Raw genomic sequence first — 22,884 nt, forward strand, 5'->3', positions numbered from 1 at the left:
AGGAGGATCAGGTTCTGCTTTTTCTTGGTTGTTGTCATCTACTCTCAATAGAAACCCTCGATAACCTCGACATCATCCTCATCTTCATCACAAAATCTTAACTCTTCATTACTCGCTTTAGGACATTTCATCATCTTTGATATGTCTAATTTCACTCTTTCCTCTCCAACCTTAAATTCAATAGTCCCTTTTTCCCAATCCATGATTGTTCTAGCTGTCACCAAGAAGGATCTTCTTAGAATGATAGGTGCTAAACTTAGATCCCCTTTCACCTTCACCTAGTTACAATAAAATCGACGGGGATCTCACAATTTTCAACGTTTATCATCACATCGTATAGTCTACCCTCTGGTTGTCTAATTGTTCCATCAGCTAGTAATAGATCCATGCAGATTTCCTCTAATTCCCCAAAACCGTTTTCCTCATATAAAACTTTTGGAATAATACTAATAGTAGCTCATGTATCTAATAATACTCTAGAAAAAGTCTTTCCACCAATTTCATATGTAATAAAAGGAGCTCCTGGATCTTTCTTTTTAATGAGAACAGAGTTTAAGAAAGATACTAGAGGCATTTTCAGAAAGTTTAGCTACCTCCTTGATTTTCCTAGATGTGCATGAATCCTTTAAATATTTCTTTAACGAAGGTGCACATTTAATCGTATCCTCTACAGCTACTGACATAGTTTCTGTCTTAAAATTCTCTAAGAGCCTATACTCATAATCAAGGGAAGACTTAAGAGGTTTTAAGGCCAAAGGATAAGGAATGGGAGGGGGTAGGTTGAAGGTAGGGGTTCCATACTAGGTCATGGAGCCTCTCCTTCTCTTAGGTTAGTTTCCTCCAATTTTGTTTTTCATTGCCTAGGTAAGGATCTTGAAGTTCCTTGCCATTTCTCAATTTTGAAATGGCTTGAATTTCTTCAAGATCTTCCTCATTTTCATGATATAGACTATGCTCTTGTAAATGACATAAAGTCTTGGGATTCATGGAAGGTTGAGTTGGAAATCGACCTGAGTGGGAGTTGGATTCAACTCCCTTACCTCCATGGTCAGCTATCCTTTGCTTCAAGCTCTCCAATAGCTGTCTGGTCTGCTCTTGCACATCCATCATCATTTTTGTCTGTGTTTCCATCATGGCTTGCATGCGCATCTCCATTTCTTCCCCTAGCCTTCGATTCTGCTGCTCTATCATGTGAGAGATCACAGGTGTTAGAGAAGACAAATCTTGTACCTGGTTTTGTGGGGCTCCTTGATAAGGCTGCTGTAGTGGGATCTGGAATTGCACTCGTGGCTGGAAAGGTGCCTTGGTCCCTTAGGAGTAGATTCCTTGGTTGTTGTAGATGGGCCTCTTTGGTCCTCCCCAAGGCTGTTGGTTGTGGTTCAACACATGGACCTCCTCCTCTCCAAGTTGGGATGCTCCATCCTCATGATCTCTGCTAGAACATAGAGAACAAATCTTTGCTTTCACAAGGGGGGAGTTAGGGAGAAAAGCATTCTTTAGAGTGGAATTCAATTCTTCAAGTTTCTTGTTGGTTTCTCTTATCCCTGCATGAAGATCAGCCTCCTTTGAAGTTACTGTAGCATTCCTCGTTTTGGATTGGCGTTTCTTCTATTTTGACTTGCTCCTATTTCCTGCAGGTCAGTTTCAACCACCCTTTCCAAAAGATCGAAGACTTCATTCTCATAAGCCATGTGGAATGAGCCACCAACTATTTGATTCACTTTCCTTTTAAAAATATCAGGAAGTGGTTCATAAAAAATTTCAGTTAGCTAACATTTTTCTATTCCATGGTGAGGGCATTTTCGGATTAATTCATTAAACCTTTCCCATGCTTCACTAAATTCCTCATGATCATGAGGGTAAAATTTCTGAATTTCTTTTCTATAAAAATTAGTTTTGGAAAGTGGATAATATTTATAGAGAAATTTATATTGCATTTCTTCCCAGGAGTAAAATGTTATGCCTAAATTTCTGTACCATGCAAAAGCCTTATATTTTAAAGTAAGTGGAAAATATTTCATTTTTAACGCTTCAGTAGTTAAACCAGGAATATTTTGCGAGGAACATTGAATGTGAAAGTCATCAAGAAATTCTAAGGGTTTTTGAGAAGAATGACCAGTAAATTCAGGGAGACAGTTAAGTAGGGCATTGTCATATCTAAACATAACCCCCTCGCCTGCACTAATGTTGATGCCAGTTTGTCTTAGACTTCCTGACGGAGTAGATCTGTCCAGCATCGTCCTTCTCCTCCCTTGTTGTGGCTGACCATCTTCTGCCATATCGACTTCTTCTTTATCTTGAGCTGTAAGTGCTGCTGGAAGGGCAGGATATTGAGTGTCTAGGCCTTCTTCAGCACTAGTCCCAACCTTAGACCTTGTTAAGACCATCAATCTCAAAAAAACTAATTTGAAGTGTTGTTTATTGAGGGTTAGCTGCCCTCAACTTCGGCAAAAGAGGAAAAAAAAATACAAATTCACTAAGAAAAAATCACCGTGCTCCCTGGCAACGGCGCCAGTTGATAATTGGGATATTATTGGTAATTAGTGATGAGCTAACTTCACTAATTACTGTCGTTGGTTTATCCGAATTAAAACAACAAACAATTTATAATAACCTTACTAGCGTAGGGAGAGTAAAGGTCGATCCACAGGGAGCAAGGGTTTTTCCTTAAGAATTTCTGCTTTAATTATATATTTTTTTAATAATTTTAGTAGGTTTACTACACATGAAGATAAATAACTAATTGAATAAAAATATAAAACAAAGAAAGCTAAAATATAATTATAATATTATAATAATATTAGTAGGCAGAAAATAATTTTTTGGGAATTTTTAGGAGTATTTTAAAGCCAAAAAAAATAGCAAATTGACGAGTCACATAACATGCATGTAAACCGACATTTATTAGGAAGTTATGAAGTCATTTTAAGTGAAAGAAACATGAATTTTATGTTAAATTCCACTTTTATCAAAATATTTGTTCATTATGTAAAATGTCCCATTTTAATAGGTTTTTTTGTGCTTATGAGCATAGTAAGAAATTTGATGGTTAAATACAAAGAAAAAAGTGAAAAAAAAATATAAAGGAAAAATAATATTAATTATAAATATAAATAAAAAAGGGGACCTCAAACGCCAAGACGCAGGCAGCCAAGCCGAGCGCCCGCACGCACTACCAGTAGCCGTAGCAAAGGCCGCAGGCGCAGGCGGCACCGACAGCACAAATCCGGCCAACAGCCGCGCCTCAAAGCGAGTCAAGGAGTATTATCAGGACCCAAGGTAAGTGTGTGTTATAATTCTATAAGTGGAGAATTGCGAGAATTATATACCATTCATAGTTTTTAAAATAAGCAATATGGGATTGTGAAATCCCATATTACAGGTGTGAGCGAGTTGGGCCAGAGGTTCAACGGAAAGATCGCGGCCCATCGAGCTGCGATCTAAGGAAAATGAACTAAAAAACGTTGAACGGGCTTCGAGCCAACCTCGCCCGAAGCCCGTATCGAAATGGGCCTACTTAATTAAACGTTATAATCTTGACTGTCGATCTTCTTTCAAAAGATCCACAGTCAAGATCATCCCTCTATTTTATTTCTTTTCTTTTCTCTTATTTCAGGTCGACAGCTCATCCAAACGTGCTACGATTTAATCATAGCCGTTGGACCCCTCTAGAAAGGAAATCAGACAGTCATAACGACCGCCGATTATCTTCTTCATCCACACGTCGTCTTTGTCGTCGGCGACGTCACTCTGGCGACGAGAAGGCAGATTTCCATCGATTGATCGCAGGAGACATCGTCGGAATAATCCCATACCAGTAAGGAAGGTCTTCCGACCATTCCTGACCTATGCAAGGATGTAAATCACTGAAAGAAAACATCTTTTTCCGCAGAACTCAAACGCCTCTTTTGAAATAAAATTACGGAGAAAGATCCTCCTTTCCCATTTTCTTCTGATTCTTTCGGTCAACGGCAGTGACAGTACTTCGACCTGAAGGGAGAACGCAAAAAAAATGATAAAAGAAGAGCAAACCAAGAGAAGCTTACCTGAAGGATGATGCGGCCGGAGCAAGGTCAGGAGTCGACGGCGACCTCCAACCGTCATTAAATCCAGTAAGTAACTTGATTTACCTTAGTGTTAATTCATTGTTCACTTAGTATAACGAAGGGATTGAGGAATCATCCTCAATCCATTTCTCAAAATCGAAGAAATTCGACTTCGAGAAAAAAAATCAAAAGAACAAAAAAATCTCTATCAGACATTCCATGTAGTAAATTTCAAATTAAACCTACCAATTCCCCTATAAAAATTCCATAAAAATATTCTAAAACCATTAATCCTACCCATATAAAATCTTAGGTCCATATAAAATTGATTGGAGTCTTGTCCTTCAGAAATTACTATTAAATTCTTCCCTACTCTCCCTTAGACATTAATCCCACTCATTAGTTGAATTCCATTTCCAAGTGCCAATCCCTATGGAGACGACCTTGCTCATTTCTATACGATTTTGAGTAAGTTTACATATACAAATTTTTATTTGATCAAAGCAAAAAAACAACGACAAATTTACACCCATTTTTGCCTTCATCAGAAATGAAACAGGCTGGTGCTCAGGACTTGGTCAAAATTTGGCTAAGTCCGGATGCCCAATGGGGAAAGTGGCTTGGTGGAGGAGAGAGAAAAAATGGACTGCACTAAATTCACTCTCGAATGAGTTCTAGAATGAATTTTAGAGCGTCATTGGATGCATTGGAACCGTCTGGATATTCGTTAGCTGATCCAAGACTAACCAAAAGCAAAAGACAAACAGAAAAGAGTGAAAATGGAGAAATACAAAGATAACCTCTTTGTCACACCCTCCAAGGCCCAAGGGACTTCTTCTTCTCCTTTCCACCAGCTTCTTCAGCCCTGGATGCTTCCTGCTCAGCCTGGCACTCACTGAGGTGAATAAATCTGTGACTCAATTGCACTTAGGCCACCAAACATTACTTTGGATTGAATCACACGATGAATTTTACAATAGTGTGAAGGGGTTTATATAGGGAGAGAGAGCGAATGAGAGCCATTGGTTTTTTAATACAATGGATGGCCAGATCTTCTTTTTTGGGTCATGATCCACGTCCATTGTGGTCCTCCAATCAGCATTGAGACCTTTTAAATACCCCAGTGATGTTCAAGACTTCTTTCCTTAATTAGCATCAAAGGTGCTATCTTTAAGTCTCCACCCTTAGATGTTTTATGGATTGAATGGCTGGATCTTCTTCTCTGGCTTGGATTCACGTCCAAGGGTACCCTCCAGTCAGCATCCAACCACCTAAAATGGTCATAAATAATCATGACTGGACCTTCCCCCTGCCATCCTTTCTTTGGCCCAAGATGCCTCTCATAGTGGGCTTAGTGGAGCTTCCTTAGTGGGCCTTTAGACTAGAGCCAGCTGTCTTGATTTGGGCCTCCTTTCTTTCCCAGGGTTGTGGGTGATCCTGCGCCTTTGGTCCAAATAGCTTCTTCTTCATTTAATTATCCCTTTTATTCATGAAAGTTTCACCTAATTCCTGCATATTCCACATAAACTAAGAATAGAGTGATATTCATTCCACTTAACTCAATAAGTTAACTGGGGTTAGTCCCACAAATGACAATAATTAACTCCAAATTATAAAAAGGTGATTTTATTTCATGATTTTTCACAACTTAACATAAATGTTGACAATATATCCAGATAAAGATAAAGAAGTAGATAAATTAGCTAGAATTGCACATACATATTAGTATCATTTTTTATTCATCACTAGGCACGGCGGCTCGACGCGCACTGGAGGTGCCGGAGCGATGCAAAGGGGGCGGCGAAGGGAAGTTGGAGTTGAGTGTGTTTGCATCCCCAATTCGGCTAACTCGGCTTGTCCGGATGGACGGGAAGGCTCAGTCGGCTTGTCCAGATCAGTTGACCGAGTCAACCAGACGGACAGGCTCGGTTATTGAGGTCTGACACACCGGTTTGACCGGCCCGGTCGATCTGGTCGATTCAGGCCGGTTGATTGGGTCGGTCGGTCAATTGGGTCCGACCGGCCGGTTTGGTCGATCGATCGATCGGGTCAGACCAACTGATTGGGTAAGCCGGTCGATTGGGTCGGACCTGCCGAGCGGGTCAGACTTGACTAATCGGGCGACCAGTCTTTTGACCGGACGCGGGGATGGGGCTGAGTCGTTCGATCTGTGCCATGGGGTCGGCCTGCTCGTGATGGTCAGCGACAGCGCGGCTCTTGTGGCTCGGCGTCTGCGGCAATGGTGGCTCGCGGCGGTGGTAGCGGTAGCTCGGTGGCGGCAACAATGGCGTCAAGGCTGCAGGCGGTGTGGCAGTAAAAGCCTGGGCGGCAAACGGCGGTGGCAGCTGATGGCGGAAGCGCGCGATGGGGATCGGCAAAGAGGCAGCCAGCGCGTGGGGTAAACACGCGGCAGACATGGGGAGAAAGGAACGGCTGCGGCCGCGGCCGCGGCAAACGACGGTGGCACCCTCCTTTTCTTCCCTTTCTTCTCCTTCTTTCTCTTCTCTTCCTCCTCGTCTTCATTTTTCCCTTGTTCACTTCTCATGCATGGGGAAGGAGACCAGAAGATGTGCTCAACGAAATGCCTCAAAGAAAATATATGGTCTACACAGGTTAGCGCACCCTCTCTTCCCTTATAATGGGGAGACAAGTTGGGCCCTTACATGGGCCTTAGGGAGGTCCATTAGGTAAGCCTTTGTAAATGGGCTCCCATATTAAAACAAAGAAAATAGGTAAGAAAATAAGGGGGAAATGAAGGAAATGAGGAAAGGAAAGGGAGAGAGAGACAAAGGGGAAGGATCAAAGGGTGGTCCTTCCCCTTGACGGTAAAATGGCGGGCGGACAAATATCACGAGCGCGATAAAACATTATGAAAACAAGATGGATGAGAACAGGAAAAGAGACAAAACACGATAGAGAGGGAGACAAAAAGATGCAAAGTTAACTGGAGCAAGACCACCCAGTCTTCAACGTTTTGGGCGCATGGCGTGGTTAAAGTTTTTCAACCTTTCAACCTTTTTTTCACCAGACAATACGTGGTTAAAGTTTTTTTCTCATTCTGATCGAGAACTCCTGTTACCAATCGTTGGAAATCTTGCTTCTGAACAGTATCATGTGTCTTCTATCACGAAGAGGAGTGCAATAAAATTGTGACGTCGTTCCTGGAACTCAGTCAGAATTCCAGTGGTCCTCCACGGGTGAAGGACGGTGCCATAATTTTATAATACACCATCGAATTGTATTACTCCTGACGACCTCTATCGGATCATCGGGTACATATCTCCTCTCCCTTATCTATAGTCTAATTATCTTCTTTAGTGCTGATTTCGACTGCTCCTCTGTTTGAGTGAATTTAATCGGAATTTAGGATTAGCCATTTGCTTACTGAAAGTGATATCATTGATGGTGCCGGATCTGTTCGTTCACGCTGATGGTGTGGACGCTCCCGGGCGGTGAACTTTCCCCATTACGTTGGCTCACAAACTGAACACTCAGATCATTGGCAGCTTGACCGGTGACAACATCCGTCACGTGTCATCTAATTGAACTACATCTAGAGCCATCTGACGATTGACGTACTTTTTGTTAAAATTTTACTCTTAAATCATATGCATTATTCCACGTCATTTCATCATCTTTTAGAGCCAACCCACTGGACATAACACGATGTGCCAAATTTGATCGTCGTGTTACATCACTCATTTATTGTCTCTGGAATTCTCTTTCCTAATTTGATGACTCATAAACTGCCTGATTTAAATTTCCAACCAGAATAAAAGACTGTTCAAAAAAATATTTTCTCAAATTTGATATCAATGATTAAGCTCACTTTCTCCCTCTAGAATTCTGTGCCTAATCGGAAGACTTGCAATGCCTGATTTCAATTTAGAATCAAAATTAAAATAAAGTTTGAACCTAAACAACTGTAAAAGTTTATTTCACCATTTTTGCGCACTGTCTAACTCCAGATTTTCCTGCCCTAATTCGATCACTCATAATGCCTGATTTAAATTTGAAATTAAATTAGAAAAACCTAGAGGTCAAATATCACTAAATGTTGATATAGCAGATGAGGCTCACTTTCTGTCTTTAGATTTCTGTTCCCCATTCCAAAGTCTCTTGATGCCTGATTTAACCTTGGAATTAAAATAAAAAAGATTTCAAATCTAAATATCACTAAAATTTGATATAATGGATAATGCTTACATTCTATCTCTAGAATTATGTCCTACTTTCACGACTCATAAAATGCCTCAGTAAAATTTCCAATCAGTATAAAACACTGTTAAAAACAAATAATCGCTAAAGTTCGATATCATTGATAAGTCTCACTTTCTCCCTTTATAATTCCATGCCCTAATAGGAAGACTCTCAATGCCTAATTTAAACATAGAATCAAAATTAAAAAATATTTGAAAACTAAATTTCCGTAAAATTTTATACAACCATTTCCGCTCACTTTCTCACTCTAGACTTCCTTGCTCTAATTCTATCACTCATAATGCCTAATTTAACCGTGAAATCATTTAGAAAAATATCCTAACTGTGAAATCACTAAATATTGATAAAACAGATGAGGCTCACTTTCTCCTTTCAGATTTATTTTTCCCAATCCATAGACTCTTAATGCCTGATTTAACCGTGGAATCAAAATAAGAAAATATTTTAATACTAAATATCGCTAAAATTTGATATAATGGATAATGCTCACTTATTGTTCTTGATTCTCTGCCCTAATTTGATGACTCATAAAATGCCTGATTTAACTTTCCATCAATATAAAAGACTGATAATAACAAATATTCGCTAAAATTTGATATCATTTATTAAGCTCACTTTCTCCCTATAGATTTTTGTGCCCTAATCGGAAGACTTGCATTCCTTGATTTCAATTTAGAATCAAATTAAAAAAAATTGAACTTAAACAACACTAAAGTTTTATTTAACTGTTTCTTCTCACTTTATCACTCTAGATTTCCCTCCCCTAATTCAGTCATTCATAATGCCTGATTTAAATTTGAAATTTAATGAAAAAACATCACTGAATATTGATATAGCAAATGAGTTTCACTTTCTCTCTCTAGATTTCTGTTCCCCAGTCCAAAGACTCTTAATGCCTGATTTAAATTTGGAATCAAATAAAAAAAATTTGAATACTAAATATCACAAATATTTTATATAAGGGAGAATGCTCACTTTTTATCTCTAGAATTCTCTTTGAGGGCGAACGCTATCAAAAGTCGTCATCGATGTTGTCCGGGCCGCACACCCATGACAGTAAAGACCGGTTGAAGCTGCTCGAGTTCTCCTTTTTGTTTTCTCGTCTCTCTCTCACTCTCATATTTTTGTTTCTTTTCCATTCTGGTCCGTCCCGTTTTCATCGTGTTTTGTCATGTTCGCGATGCCTTTTGTCTGTCCATCGTATTGCCTTCGAGGGGGATGGGCCTTTCTCTAACCCTCCCCCCCTTGCCTCTTCCCTTTTTCTCTTCTTTTTACCCCTTTAATTTCCCTTTTATCTTCTTGTTTTCCTCTTGTTTGTAAGGGGAGCCCATTTATAAGGGCTACCCAAGTAGACCCTTTTAAGGCGCAATTAGGGGCCCATTCCCCCCCCCCCCCCACCCTATAAGGGAGGCGATGGGCGCCCTAAGAACTGGATGGAGAGTTCTTCAGGCTCCATAAATTACCCATCGCTGTCACTCCGAGGGAACCTCAGGTCCACTACGTCCACTAAGTACTCGTCTGTACCTCGTTAGCCTGAGCGTGTTGGTGTAAACATTCGGCCTCTTGTAGAGTCTAAATTACATGATGGATGCACTGATTGCATCACCGTCACTCCGGGGGAACCTCAGGTCGATTTCAGCTATATGTATTTTTGGTTTTCTTCTTTCATCCCTGATGATTTCTTCGCGCGACAATGCTTCTTGCCTAAACAGGTTCTACTGTGCTATGTTAGGTTCAAATTGGGGCCTATAGTTTTACATATGATTTCGTGTACCGGGCCTCATGCTCTCCTTCATCGGAAATGTATGGAGATTGTATAGCTCCCCTTGTCAACACGTTTTTTCAGGGTTACAACACAATGGTGCTTGCCTATGGGCACGTAAATATGTTTTTGAACTTTTCATGCGTCGGTCTTTGTGCATTTAACTTGCGTTATTATTTCTCTCTATGCAGACTGGCTCAGGCAAAACCTATACAATGGGTACAAATTATTCGGGAGATGGTAGAAGCAATGGTATAATCCAACAAGTCATGGATAGCATCTTTACGAAAGTGGCGGAGACGATGAACTGCACTGAATATTTTATTCGTGTATCATTTATTGAGGTTTGTTTTCTTTGAGCCGCCAAACAGTATTAGGACTCTTGTCATGTGTTTCCATCTTCCGTGACCTGCCTTTCTGAATCTTAAATGTTTTTGAAGCTGGATTTACATCTGCTTCAAAAATTATTCATTGTATTTATCTCTCCTTGCAGATTTTTAAGGAAGAAGTATTTGATTTACTTGATACGAATTCTCATGGTTGGAGAAATGAAGCGACGAATCTTTCGAAACAGCCAGCAGCACCTAGAGCTCCAATCCAAATTAGAGAAACTCCAAACGGAGGAATTGCCCTTGCTGGCATGACTGTTGCAGAAGTAAATTCAAAAGAAGAGATGGTGTCGATCTTGACCCGTGGTTCCATATCTCGAGTCACAAGGAGCACATATATGAACAGCCAATCAAGGTTTTCTATCATATCCTCTAAACTGTTGTCATCAATTTATCTTATTTTCACTTGTTTATCACCCGTTATCTTCTATAACATTATGTTTGTTTATTTATTTTTTATTTAGCCGTTCCCATGCTACTTTTATCATAAACATGGAGCAGAAAAGGCATACTAAGCCGTCAGTCTCTAGGCCGACAGGCCCGACAGACGGCGAAGATTGTCTCATCTAAATTTCATCTCGTCGACCTTGCTGGTCTGAACGTGCAAAACGTATAGGAGCTGATGGATTAAGGTTGAAAGAAGGTACTGTTGACATAAGCTAGTTAGTCTTGACTCCCATATGTTACAACTTTAACTATTATTTGCTTTTAGCCCAACATTTACATGCTTTTTACACGAATTCACATAAATCGCGGTTTGCTAGCCCTTAGGAATGTGATCAGTGCTCTGGGTGATGAGAAGAAACAAAAGGAGGGGGGTCACGTTCCCTACCGTGACAGCAAACTTAGACTTTTGTTGCAAGTAGATATTCTGTCCTTTCAGCTTCAACTTAATTTGACATTGCTTTCTCTTGTTAATTCAGTTTTCCCAATCGTGAATCGCTCGTAATTCTGTTTTATCACATGCTCTTGGATTGTCCTTCTGTTATCTTTTCCTCATCACTGAAATATTGTACAACTTTGCAGGATTCTTTGGGTGGAAACAACAAGACCATAATGATCGGTAAGTCCTGTTTCAGAATGCAAGATAGCACAGGCCTGGCCCCTGAGGAGGCCTTCTGGTTTATTTTATCATTTCCACACGCTCATGGTGATGCAGCTTGTGTTAGTCCTGCTGACACCAATGCAGAAGAGACAATCAACACTCTGAAATATGCCAATCGTGGTCGGAACATTCAAAATAAGGCAGTGGTTAGTGTTTTAAAGATAACTATGATATTTTCCAGTTTATGAACATTGCGCATAAGAAACTTGTTTGCCACATGTGTTAATTTTAGGTGAATCATGATCCTGTTTCCGCTCAGATGCAAAGAATGAGAAGTGAAATTAAGCAACTACAGGCGGAGCTGTTATTTTATTGCAATGGAGCTGCACTTTCTGATGAGTTGCAGGTTTGACGTCTTACCATTCTCTTCGGACAAGACAGTTAACTCGAAGCTCTTTTTCATGTTAGTCGGCCAAACATTGTGCCTTTCTCAAACCTGGCAGGTCCTTCGGCATAAAATTATCTTGTTGGAGTTGAGTAATTCGGAGTTGCATCAGAGATTGAAAGAGTACCATACTTCTTGTGAATGTCTCGGAAAATGTGCTCTTGATGCGCAGATGATTTGGATCGACGAATCCTGAAAATCATTGAGGGCAGACCGTACTGACGCTAAAAAATAAAATGTAGGTTGAACGAGATGAGTTGCTTCTAAAAATCGAATGGTCCCGCGAAGGGAAGTCGTGGAATGAGATTGACGGTGATGATCAGAAGCAGGTGTATTTTTTAAATTCATGACCCGCCACAACGCACCTAATAACTAGAAATATTCTCATGCTTTACACTAGCCACAATAATTTGTTATTTCAGGAGGTTGATACAATGAGAAGATATGTGTCTAAGATTTAAGATTTGGAGGCAGAATTACTCAGGTTACAAAGCCTCTCAAGCTCTGGCCGCCATGGCCTCGTCGATGTCCTTGACGTGAATGATGAAGATGTTTGTTCAAAGGGCTCTATTCGTGGGTTATTACCCTCCTCCGATGGACAAGGTGCTGAGTCGTCTAATATGGGTGTGCATGAAATGTTCGAATGCTAGCATCAGCTTCTGTTGTTTCATTCTACTCATCTCTATCTGATAATGAAACAATTTTCTGCATTTGCGTAGCCTATCTGATGTTTGGATATTCTATGACATGTACAGATGCTATGGTAACTGATGTTAAGGTACTAGAACATGCAGCTATGCAAGAGAGACTGGATGAAGAGCTTGAAGAGTTAGACAAGCAACTAGAACAGAAAGAAGTACATTGTCTATGTTTTGCTAATGTTAATGGTGTAATGGGTAGTTGCAACCAAGTTTCTCTAGAAAAAAGGCTAACGATGTTTTATTCTGGTCCCACCGGCAAGTTCAAGGGTAGTTTGTACTATTCTTATACATGCAGATTACTGCTCTTTAATTTTCGTGCAACTTCTTTGACTTGCTTCCAACCAGGATTTATATTACCTTTAGTTTTTAACCCAATGTGAAAAGTACCTTGGGTCAATGACTTTTATATTTCTATGGAATAGGTTGGTTTGATTGTTGGAATTTGTTTGTAATTTTGTAGGCAGAAATGAAGAGGGTCTCAGAAGGAGACCATTCGGTGCTCAAGCATCACTACCATATGAAAATATTTGAACTTGAACGCAAGAGGAAAGTATTACAGGTACCCACCTCTTTCCCTCAACATTATTTCACAAACAAATTTGCCGCTGGACTCAAATTTCTTAAACTGTTTCCCAGAAAGAAATTGAGGATTTCCGCCAATATAGCCGACATATCGTCAGTTTCTGGAGGTGGTGCGCAGAAAATGAAGGAAGAGTACTGTTATAACTCCACGATAACAATGGTACGTCCCCCATTCCAACAAGAAGGAAGAAAAAGGATAACAAAGTCCTGAGAAGAAATGGAAAGAAAGGAGATGGTACTGTGCGACGAGATCGAGCCCGATTTCCTTCTCTGGCCGTCGGGTAAACCCCCTTCCGACTGCTCCAGCGTCGCCCCGCCACTTGGGTTTTCTCTGGAAATCAAAACGTCCCTCCATTCTCCTTCGCAGGCTTATTTATAATACCGTACGATAAATTAACTGCCCCCAGCGGCGTCGTTTCCCATTCGGCGGGAGCGACGCCGTTGATATGTCAAGTGTTGAACTAAGAGGGGGTGAATTAGTTCTACTTCTTTTATTTATATAGATTCCTTCTTTAACTCTCTCTTACTTCACTCAAGGGACAATAAATTTTTACCCTGCTTCGGGGCACTAATGTGCCCTTACTGCAGCCGCGCCTCGCCCAAGGAGTCGCCTTGACTCCACTAATCACTTTGGCAAATGCAAAGTGAGAAAAACTGTTTGCGATGTACAATCGCTCGCATTGATCTCAAGTAATCACACACTAAAAATACTTGCTCGGTGCCGACGTCTTCCTCGACCTCAATCGAGTGCCTTCTCAGCTTCCAGCAACGTTCTGAGCCTCTCCTCAGTCCACTCTGTGCTGACGAAGTCCTCACGTCTCAGGCCACCATCCCGTGTTCAAGTGGATGTGATCTTTCTCCTGTTAGTGCACTTCCCTGAAAAGCAATATAATGACAATATCTTTGTTGACCTTAAGTCAACTTTTCTCCTAACCCTAGTTTTCTCCTAAATTCTGTTTTTCAACTTTCAAGTCACAAATCGTGTATCAAATGTCAATTGATGTCAACTACCAATCGATATGATCAAATGCAGTCAAAATCTAAACTTATATCAACTGGTAATAATTCTTCTCAATTGTAATAAGATAGTCCAATGAGATCAATTGATGTTTACTAATATCAGAAATATTCAAAGTAGACAATCAGATCAATCAATATTAAAGATCAATTGTCTTAACTCAAGTTAAATGTGATTTAACAAATATCAATTCAAATAAAGTAATTATAGTGAGTCTGATCGAATGTGATTTAGAAATCTCAAATTAAATCAAACAATTTCACTGTGTAAATCCTGATCGAATGTGATTTAGAAAATATCAATTCAAATCAAATAGTTATATCAATTCTGATCCAATGTAGTTAGATGATATCAATTTAAATCAAACACTTATATCAATTTTGATCCAATGTAGTTAGATGATATCAATTTAAATCAAACACTTGTATCAAATCTGATCAGTTATAACAAAGATATATCAATTCGAATCCAATAGGTATATCAATTATGATCGAATATATATATATGGGAGATATCAAATGTATTTGAATTTGTGAGTTAATGCATTCAAGAAATCGATTTAGATAGTTATTTAAATTTCATCCAATCTAAAATTCAAATTCAAGTTTACAAGATGATTGAATAATTTTTGAATTGAATTTCTTATATCTGAAGAAAACTGAATTTCAAGAATGTTACTTAAAATCAATTAGAATTAGGGCGCCTAAAATATTCCAGTATTTTGAAATCGAATTCAAAACTAATTTGAATTAATCAAAGAATTCAAATAGATTTAAAGCTGTCAATATATTCAATAATCAAGAAGTCCTAGAAAGTTGGTTATATGATTTCAAATAATTGCAAACATCAAAATCGAATTGAATTTTATATCAATTAACTATGTAGTAAAAAGCGATTTAATCTTTAATCTTTATCAATCAAGATTTCAATTAGATTTTATATTTGATTTCACATAATCAAGAAACCAAAAACAACTTGTTATTTAGATTTCAGAAATCCAAGATCAAAATCAGTTTTTCAAATTATGAATGTTCAAATTTCGATTTTAGATTCTAACTTACGAAAGTCAATGAATTTCAAGAACCCTCAAATTAATTTCAACAGAAATCAAGAAAATGGTATCTTGATTTCAAGAAATCAAGAAATTGGTATCAAGAACCTTCAACAAGATATGGAACAATCTAACCAGGATTTTCTTGAAGAATCAGTAATCACAAACATGCAGATGATGACGTCAATTAATTTCAACAGAAATCAAGAAAATGGTATCTTGATTTCAAGAAATCAAGAAATTGGTATCAAGAACCTTCAACAAGATATGGAACAATCTAACCAGGATTTTCTTGAAGAATCAGTAATCACAAGCATGCAGATGATGACGTCCACCAGTCTTGAATTTCCTCACCACCAGCCAGAACTTCAAGAACTTTCAGTTGAGAGAGAGAGAGAGAGAGAGATCACGATTTTTCAAGAGAAGAGAGAGAATGAGCACCAAAAAGAATACCTTAGAAAGAGGCTACATTGGATATTTATAGCCTTCAACTGTTATTGGGCCCAATTTTCCTTGTCTTATTGGGCTTCTACCTTAATTATAAACTTATTATCCCTAATATACTCCATCACATATTTATCTAATAAATGTCTATATATTACTACTATATTCAACTACTTAATTAATTTCATTAAATATCTATTATATTAAATCATCAAAATCCTTATCCTAACATCAAGTATCCTTGAAACACAGGTTAGTCCGGTGGCTTTCTCGTAACTACACTAATAAATGTATTAACCATCATTCCTTTCCTCTAGCTAGGTGTCCGACCTGAAAAAGAAACAGGAAGCGCAGTCCCAGCTTTTGCGTCAGAAGCAAAAAAGTGACGAAGCAGCGAAAAGATTGATCGATGAAATACAGAGAATTAAGTCTCAAAAAGTACTCATCAGATCTTTATCCTTTCTCTTTGATCTAGTTTATGATGTCATTCCTGGCCCGTGCGTGATGCGCCGAATCCTGCTACAGGTTAACGTTCGGCGTAAGATCAAGCACGAGTCGCAGCAGTTTGGGGCTTGGAAGGCTTCGAGAGAAAAGGAAGTTCTCCAAGTACTCATTTTTGTGGGGGCTCGCAACGTGTAGAAATTTGAGCATTGGAGATCCACAATAAATTGCATGTTGTTTTCTAGTGGCCTATACTTGGAGACAAACTTCCCGGGATGTCTGCATTCAGATTATCACCATTTGTTTTCTGGATTAAGCCGGCAAGCAACGGCCATTCCCCACCTCTAGAATCTTGCTCTTTCGTTACATTTGAATGTATTTTCAGTATTATAATCTTTTTACTTTTGCCCGAATCATTTTTTTTCTAATCTCCTTCACGTATTTCCCGGGCTTACTTTTCTGATATGTTATCTACTTAAATTTTCTGACTCGAGTGTGCTTTTATTCCAGATTAAAAAAGAGGGCCGACGGAACGAGTACGAGATGCATAAATTGTTGTCCCTAAACCAGAGGTAGAAAATGGTCAGTTTGTTATTATATTTGTTAGCGCTCAATGCGGCGCACATGTTCGGTGACCGTGTTCAATCCTTGAATCTTTTTTTCAATCGAAGATCCTGCAACACAAGACTGAGGAGGCCGCGCTTGCCACAAAGAGACTGAACGAGCTTCTGGAAGCAAAGAAGGTTTCATCTCGAGAAAATTCTGGTAAGTTTGCATTGTTTTCAATCAAACCTCTTCAACAGTCCCGAATAACGTTGTCCCTCTTTTCTTTACGGGCGCAGGGAATGTACTGGGCTACGGACATACGCACCAGGTGATTTTCCTCATTCAAGTTTTCCTTACTTGAGAAAGCATACGTTCTGAAACCTTTTCTATCGAATCAACAGGCACTCATTCATGCGATCAATCATGAACCCGAGGTTATGTTGCAAGTTGATGAAGTTCGATCCAAGTACGAGAAACAGCTGAAGGCGTAAGTCTCTTTCTTTGCCCCTTAACCTTTTTGGCCATGGCATCTCAGCATCAGTCTGTCTTTGGAAATGATTCGCTCTCTCTCGACACTGTAAAAATCGGGATAGTCTCATTACATACAGACTTTATTATTGCAGTTTAGGAGTCCAACTCTGGTTGTGCTCATCCTGTCCTCTGCGAACGCAGGAGATCTGAAATGGCGGACGAATTAGCGAGGCTGAGGGAGGAGGCTGAAAGAATCAAGCAACAGCAGATGAAGAGGTTGGTAGACCTTGATTTGGTCTTGATCTTGATTTGGTCTTGAGGGGCAGCTCCAGGCCAAGGCAAACCTGCAAAGCTCATCGGCCATGCAACAGTCGCTGCAAGTACCGGAGGCGTTGAAGCCCAAGGAAGAGGCCTGCTCAATGGTGCAACAAATGGTTGGTATTGCTTCTCAACAAACTACTCGAACATCCTCCAATTTCTGATAACTAACCTTGATGAACGCACCAGGTAAAAGAGATAGAGAGAAAATTGAAGGAGCAAGAGCAATCTGAGATGTACACGGCCAAGGAGCTCTAGTGCAGGCTCAATGAGAGGGAAAGTGGAGAATATCTTCTCAAGCCAAAGGCATGATATCATAGAATGATCTTTAGACATACAGCTGTCATGGCTAACCAGTTTGTTTTTCAGTGTATCGATGGTCGTTAGTGGAAAATCGAGGAAGTCAGTTGATGCCCCTCAGTGAGCGCCAAAGCCCAGGTGATGAAACGAATTAAACATTGACTTGACTACATTTTTGTTTTTGATGAGCAGATCACAGTGCAAAGAGAAGAATTACAAGTAAAATTACAAGAAGTAGAAGAGGGAGACGAGGGCGCCTATGGCCATGTATTGAGAGCATCGACAGCGGAGAACAGGGGCGATGCCGCCCAAACAGAGTCGGAGCACCTAAAAGGGGTTGAACATCTGCAGCACATCCAGAGAAGGCGCAAAAGAGAGACGGAGAACCAGCGCTTCAACGGCGACGGCATCACGGAGAGGAGGAGAAAGTTGCTTGCACCTAGCACGTCCTTTGGCCACGTGACGAAGGCTCCTACAGTGACGACTTCGTCGACAAAGGGGCGACTGCCACGCCACTGAAGCTGGCGGCGTGGGGCAGAGACAGGTAGAGGGTGACAAAGATCTGGTATCGACAGTGAGAGCCAAATCTGCAAACAGTTCTATTCCTTTTTCAGTCAGTCATTAACTCCAAAGTTTATTCATAGCAAAGGTTTATTGGATTCTAGATTGAAATTACAGCGTTGACCAGGAGTAAAACTCCACGCATGAATTTGGGCATTCGCTCTTTGCTGATTCAAGATTGTACTTGAGGATAACCCAAAGACTCTTTCTTAGGCTAATCAAGCTGTCGATCGAAAAACTATTAGAGTAATGGGATAATTGTGGAGAGGCAAGACGTAGTCTAACCTTCTTGGGTCAATTCAAATTATGCACATTAATGGTTTAGTTCTGCCATCCAATGTTATTTTTAACTCTCTTAGAATATATATGTGAAATGGTTTAGGCGGATTCTCCTTGATACATCTTTTTCAGTTTTTTGTGTGCATTGATTTCTTTAAAACAAGAAAAGACTAATTTTAAGAGAGCTGGTCGTGGGTTTCAGTTGTTTTATAGCATTTATTTTCTGTTCAGTTGTATTTTAGTTGGGTGTGTATCGTTTTTTCTTTAAAAAAAGATTGTACTTTAATGGGTCAGTTGTAAGCTTCACTTTTTTTAAAGGCCCTTTCTTATCTATAGAGCATAATCCTACTTATAATCATCTTCTACATTGACTCATAGCTAAAACCCTAGAAATGGCCTTTGAAGAAGAATGGAGCCCATTATTGACTCTTTAAAGAAACCATTTTTTAAAGAAACCATTTTTTAAAGAAACCATTTATCGCAGAAATGAAGTACCAGGAAGAAACCCTAGAGAAGGGCCTTCAAAAACAAGTAAAGCCCAAAATTGAGATATCAAAAATGGCATTTTTTGTTTTAGACATAAAACAATACACAGCAAAAAAAACCAAAAAAATTACAATCAAAAGGAAATTATAGAATCAATAATGAGGAAGTGCAGTCCACAACCGGCACTTATAAAAATAGTCATCTATTGTTTTAAAGGAAGCAATACACCAATGAACACTCTGAAAGAGAGAATGAGGGAGAATCCCTAGAAAAGAGGTTTAATAAGACAACTAAGGCCACTATCCTTTCTTTAAAAATAGACATTTTTATTTTAAAAACCATAGGCACCCTTAACATTGGTAAATTTGAAGATCAAAAAGAAACCCTAGAAAATGAATTCGAAGGACATCTGAAGCCTGCAACTTACTCTTTTAAAAAAAGTAATTATTTGCTTTAAATGAAATCAGATACAAAAAAACTTAAGTATCATGATGAAACCCTCGGAAAGGACTTTAAAAGCAACATAATCCCATGACGATCTTTTATTAAAATACTTGTATTTTGTTTAACAGAAACCCATACAAACATAAAATGAAGTATCAAGAGGAAATCATGTGAAAAGGGTATGAAAACAACTAAATCCTAAATGGACTATTTAGGAAATAGTTGTGTTTTAAAGAAGCCAATATAAAAAAACTCTAATAAAAGTGAACCTAAAAAAACCCAGAATAAGTGTTTTGATAAATAAACCTCAATCCCACAGCCATCTCTTAAAAGGAAGACATTTCTTTTTTAAGGAAACCCATACACACAAAAACTATGATAAACTGGAACATAAATGGGAAAGCCTACAAAAGGCATTTGGAAAAGAATAGAGCCCACGACCGACTATTAAAACTGACGCATTTTTTAACAAGAAGAAAACGTAGAAAAAGACCTTAAAAAATAAACGAAGCCCACAACAGAGTCATGAAAAATATCGGTTTTCTGTTTGAGACAAAAAAATACATACCAAAAAAAAAAAAAAAATTGAAATCAAAAAATATTCTAGAAAAGGGCATTTCAAAACAACATAAGCCCACAACCGAATATTTCAAATCTAGACATTATTTTTTTTAAGGGAACCAATACACGCAAAAAACTCTAAAAAGGTGTATCAAGGAGAATCCCTAGAAAAGGAGCTTAATAAGACAACCAATTGATAATTCAGATTATAGAGGTAATTAGCGATGATTTCGCTTCACTAATTAGTGTCGTTGGTTTATCTGAATTAAAATAAGAAGAATTTATAATAACCTTACTAATGTATGGAGAGTAAGGGCTGATCCAGAGGGGGCAAGGTTTTTTCCTAATGAATTTGTGCTTTAGTTATAACTTTTTGGGGATTTTTAGAAGTGGGTTCACTACATTTGAACATAAATAAATAGTAAAAACATAAACAAAGAAATTTGAAATACAACTAAAATATTTATAAAAATATTAGTAAGCAGAAAATGAATTTTTGGGATTTTTAATGAATATTTTGAAGCCAAAATAAAATAGGAAATGAAACAGGCTGGCGCTCTGGACTGAGTCAAGATTTGACCAAGTTCGGATGCTAAATGGGAAAAGTGGATTGGTGGAAGAGAGAGAAAAATGGCATACATTAACTTCACTCTAGAATGAGTTCTAGAATGGTTTTTTGAGCGTAGTTGGATGTGTTGGAACACTATGGATATTGCCTAGCTGCTCCAAGACTAAAAAAAAGACCAAAGATGAACAGGTAAGAGTGAAAAAGGAGAAATAAGAAGGTAACCTCTTTGTCACACCCTCCAAGGCCTAAGGGACTTCTCCTTTCCACCAGCTTCTTCAGTCCTGGATGCTTCCTGCTCAACCTGACACTCACTAAGGTGAATGGATCTATGAATCAATTCCACTTAGGCCACCAAACATGATGAACATCACAATAGGGTGAAGGTGTTTATATAGGGAGAGAGAGCAAATGAGAGCCATGGGATTTTTAATACAATGGATGGCCAGATCTTCTTTTCTGGGTTATGATCCACGTCCATTTTGGTCCTCCAATCAGCATTGAGACCTTTTAAATACCCTAGGGACGTTCAATACTTCTCTCCTTAATTAACATTAGAGGTGCTATCTTTAAGTCTACATTCTTGGATGATTTATGGATTGAATGGCTGGATCTTCTTCTCTGGCTTGGATCCACGTCCAAAGGTGTCCTCCAATCAGCATCCAAGCACCTTAAATGCTCGTAAATAATCATGACCAGACGTTCCTTTTTCCCTCCTTTCTTTGGCCCAAGATGCCTTTCATAGTGGGCTTAATGGAGCTTCCTTAGTGGGACTTTAGACTAGAGCCAGCTGTCTTGATTTGGGCCTCCTTTCTCTATAGATAGGAAAGGGCCTTTTAAAAAAAGTGAAGCTTACAACTGACCCATTAAAGTAAAACCATTTTTTTTAAGAAAAAATGATACACACACAACTAAAATACAACTAAACAGAAAAATAAATGCTAGAAACAACTGAAAGCCACGACCGGCTCTCTCAAAATTAGTCTTTTTTTGTTTTATAGGAACCAACACACACAAAAAACTAAAAGAGAAGTATCAAAGAGAATCCTCATAAAAGGGGTTCAATAACACAAGAAATATCTTTATTCTCAGATATTAGCAGTTATTCCACAAAAATATGAGCAGATTAGAGAATATGAGAATCATCTAAAAGTCCAAAGGCTTCTCATTAAATTAACCATGAAAAGTAGTAAGAGAATTAATAATGGTGTTATCATGTTTAAGAATTACCCCTTTCTCCAAGCATACTGTCGAGTTTTAATTGTCTTAAGCTCCTTGATGGGTTTGACTGTTCAAGCATCCTCTTCTTTTTGTCCAGTTCAAGTTGAGCTCTAGCTTTCCTATCAGCCATCTTCTCAATTGTTTCTTCAAATTAAACTTCTCTTATTGTCACTGAACTTTGATTAAAAAAAGAGCTTAAGTCTTTGACCAGGTTTTTAGCGTTATAGCTATACAAAAATAGTAAGTCAAAAGTATTTTTTATTAAATTACCCATAATGACATCCTCGTCTTCTTCTTTCATACATTAAAAATGTGCGTAAAAAAATCGCAAATCAAATACAACTGCTCCCCTACAACATTCATCCAAACACTAATATTTTCAGAAAAAAACCCTAAGCTTTAATCTTCAATTAGACTTTAATATTTTTTCTCAAGGAAAAGGCGCCTCGCCACATTACTTTAGGTATTTAGAGGTGAAACTTAAATCCTAGCATGGCTGTCATAGTGCATCATGCCAAAGCAGTTCAGGGCCTGACTACCCCCTTTGTCTGATGTTCAATTCCAAATCATATATAAGAATATTTATTTATTATTCCAAAGTCATGTAAAAATATAAGAATATTTCTTTGGTTCTCATAGATTTCTCCCACTTTTACTGTCGTTTTCTTTTCTTATCTTTCTTCTTTGTTCGTCCCCTGTTTACCATGTTATATCACATCCCTTTAGGCCAAAATAAACTCTTTAACTTTAGAAAATGAAAGGAGTTAAGATGTAGTGACTTTAATGTTGACTCTTATGAGTCATTCATTCAGTAAAACTCAACAGAAGAAACTGTTTTCACGATCGATATGATCTTAGAGAAATTCCAATGATATTAATAGATAAATTACCATTAAACATGTTAAGAATATGACCTTAAGGGACTACATTTGATTCACATGATTATGCAAGAAATGAAACGGTCACAATTTATAGAGAGAAACAACA

At 38.6% G+C, this 22,884-nt stretch overlaps 2 pseudogenes; both read left to right on the forward strand.

Moving 5' to 3' along the window:
- The first annotated feature begins 1,782 nt into the window (after window positions 1-1,782).
- Window positions 1,783-1,876, forward strand: LOC144708989 (small nucleolar RNA R71; annotated as a pseudogene).
- A 7,804-nt stretch (window positions 1,877-9,680) lies between these two features.
- LOC144708304 (kinesin-like protein KIN-4C) lies at window positions 9,681-18,452 on the forward strand (annotated as a pseudogene).
- Window positions 18,453-22,884: the final 4,432 nt, after the last annotated feature.

Source organism: Wolffia australiana, chromosome 10 (assembly GCF_029677425.1).
Source record: "Wolffia australiana isolate 7733 chromosome 10, ASM2967742v1".
Taxonomy (NCBI): Eukaryota; Viridiplantae; Streptophyta; class Magnoliopsida; order Alismatales; family Araceae; genus Wolffia; species Wolffia australiana.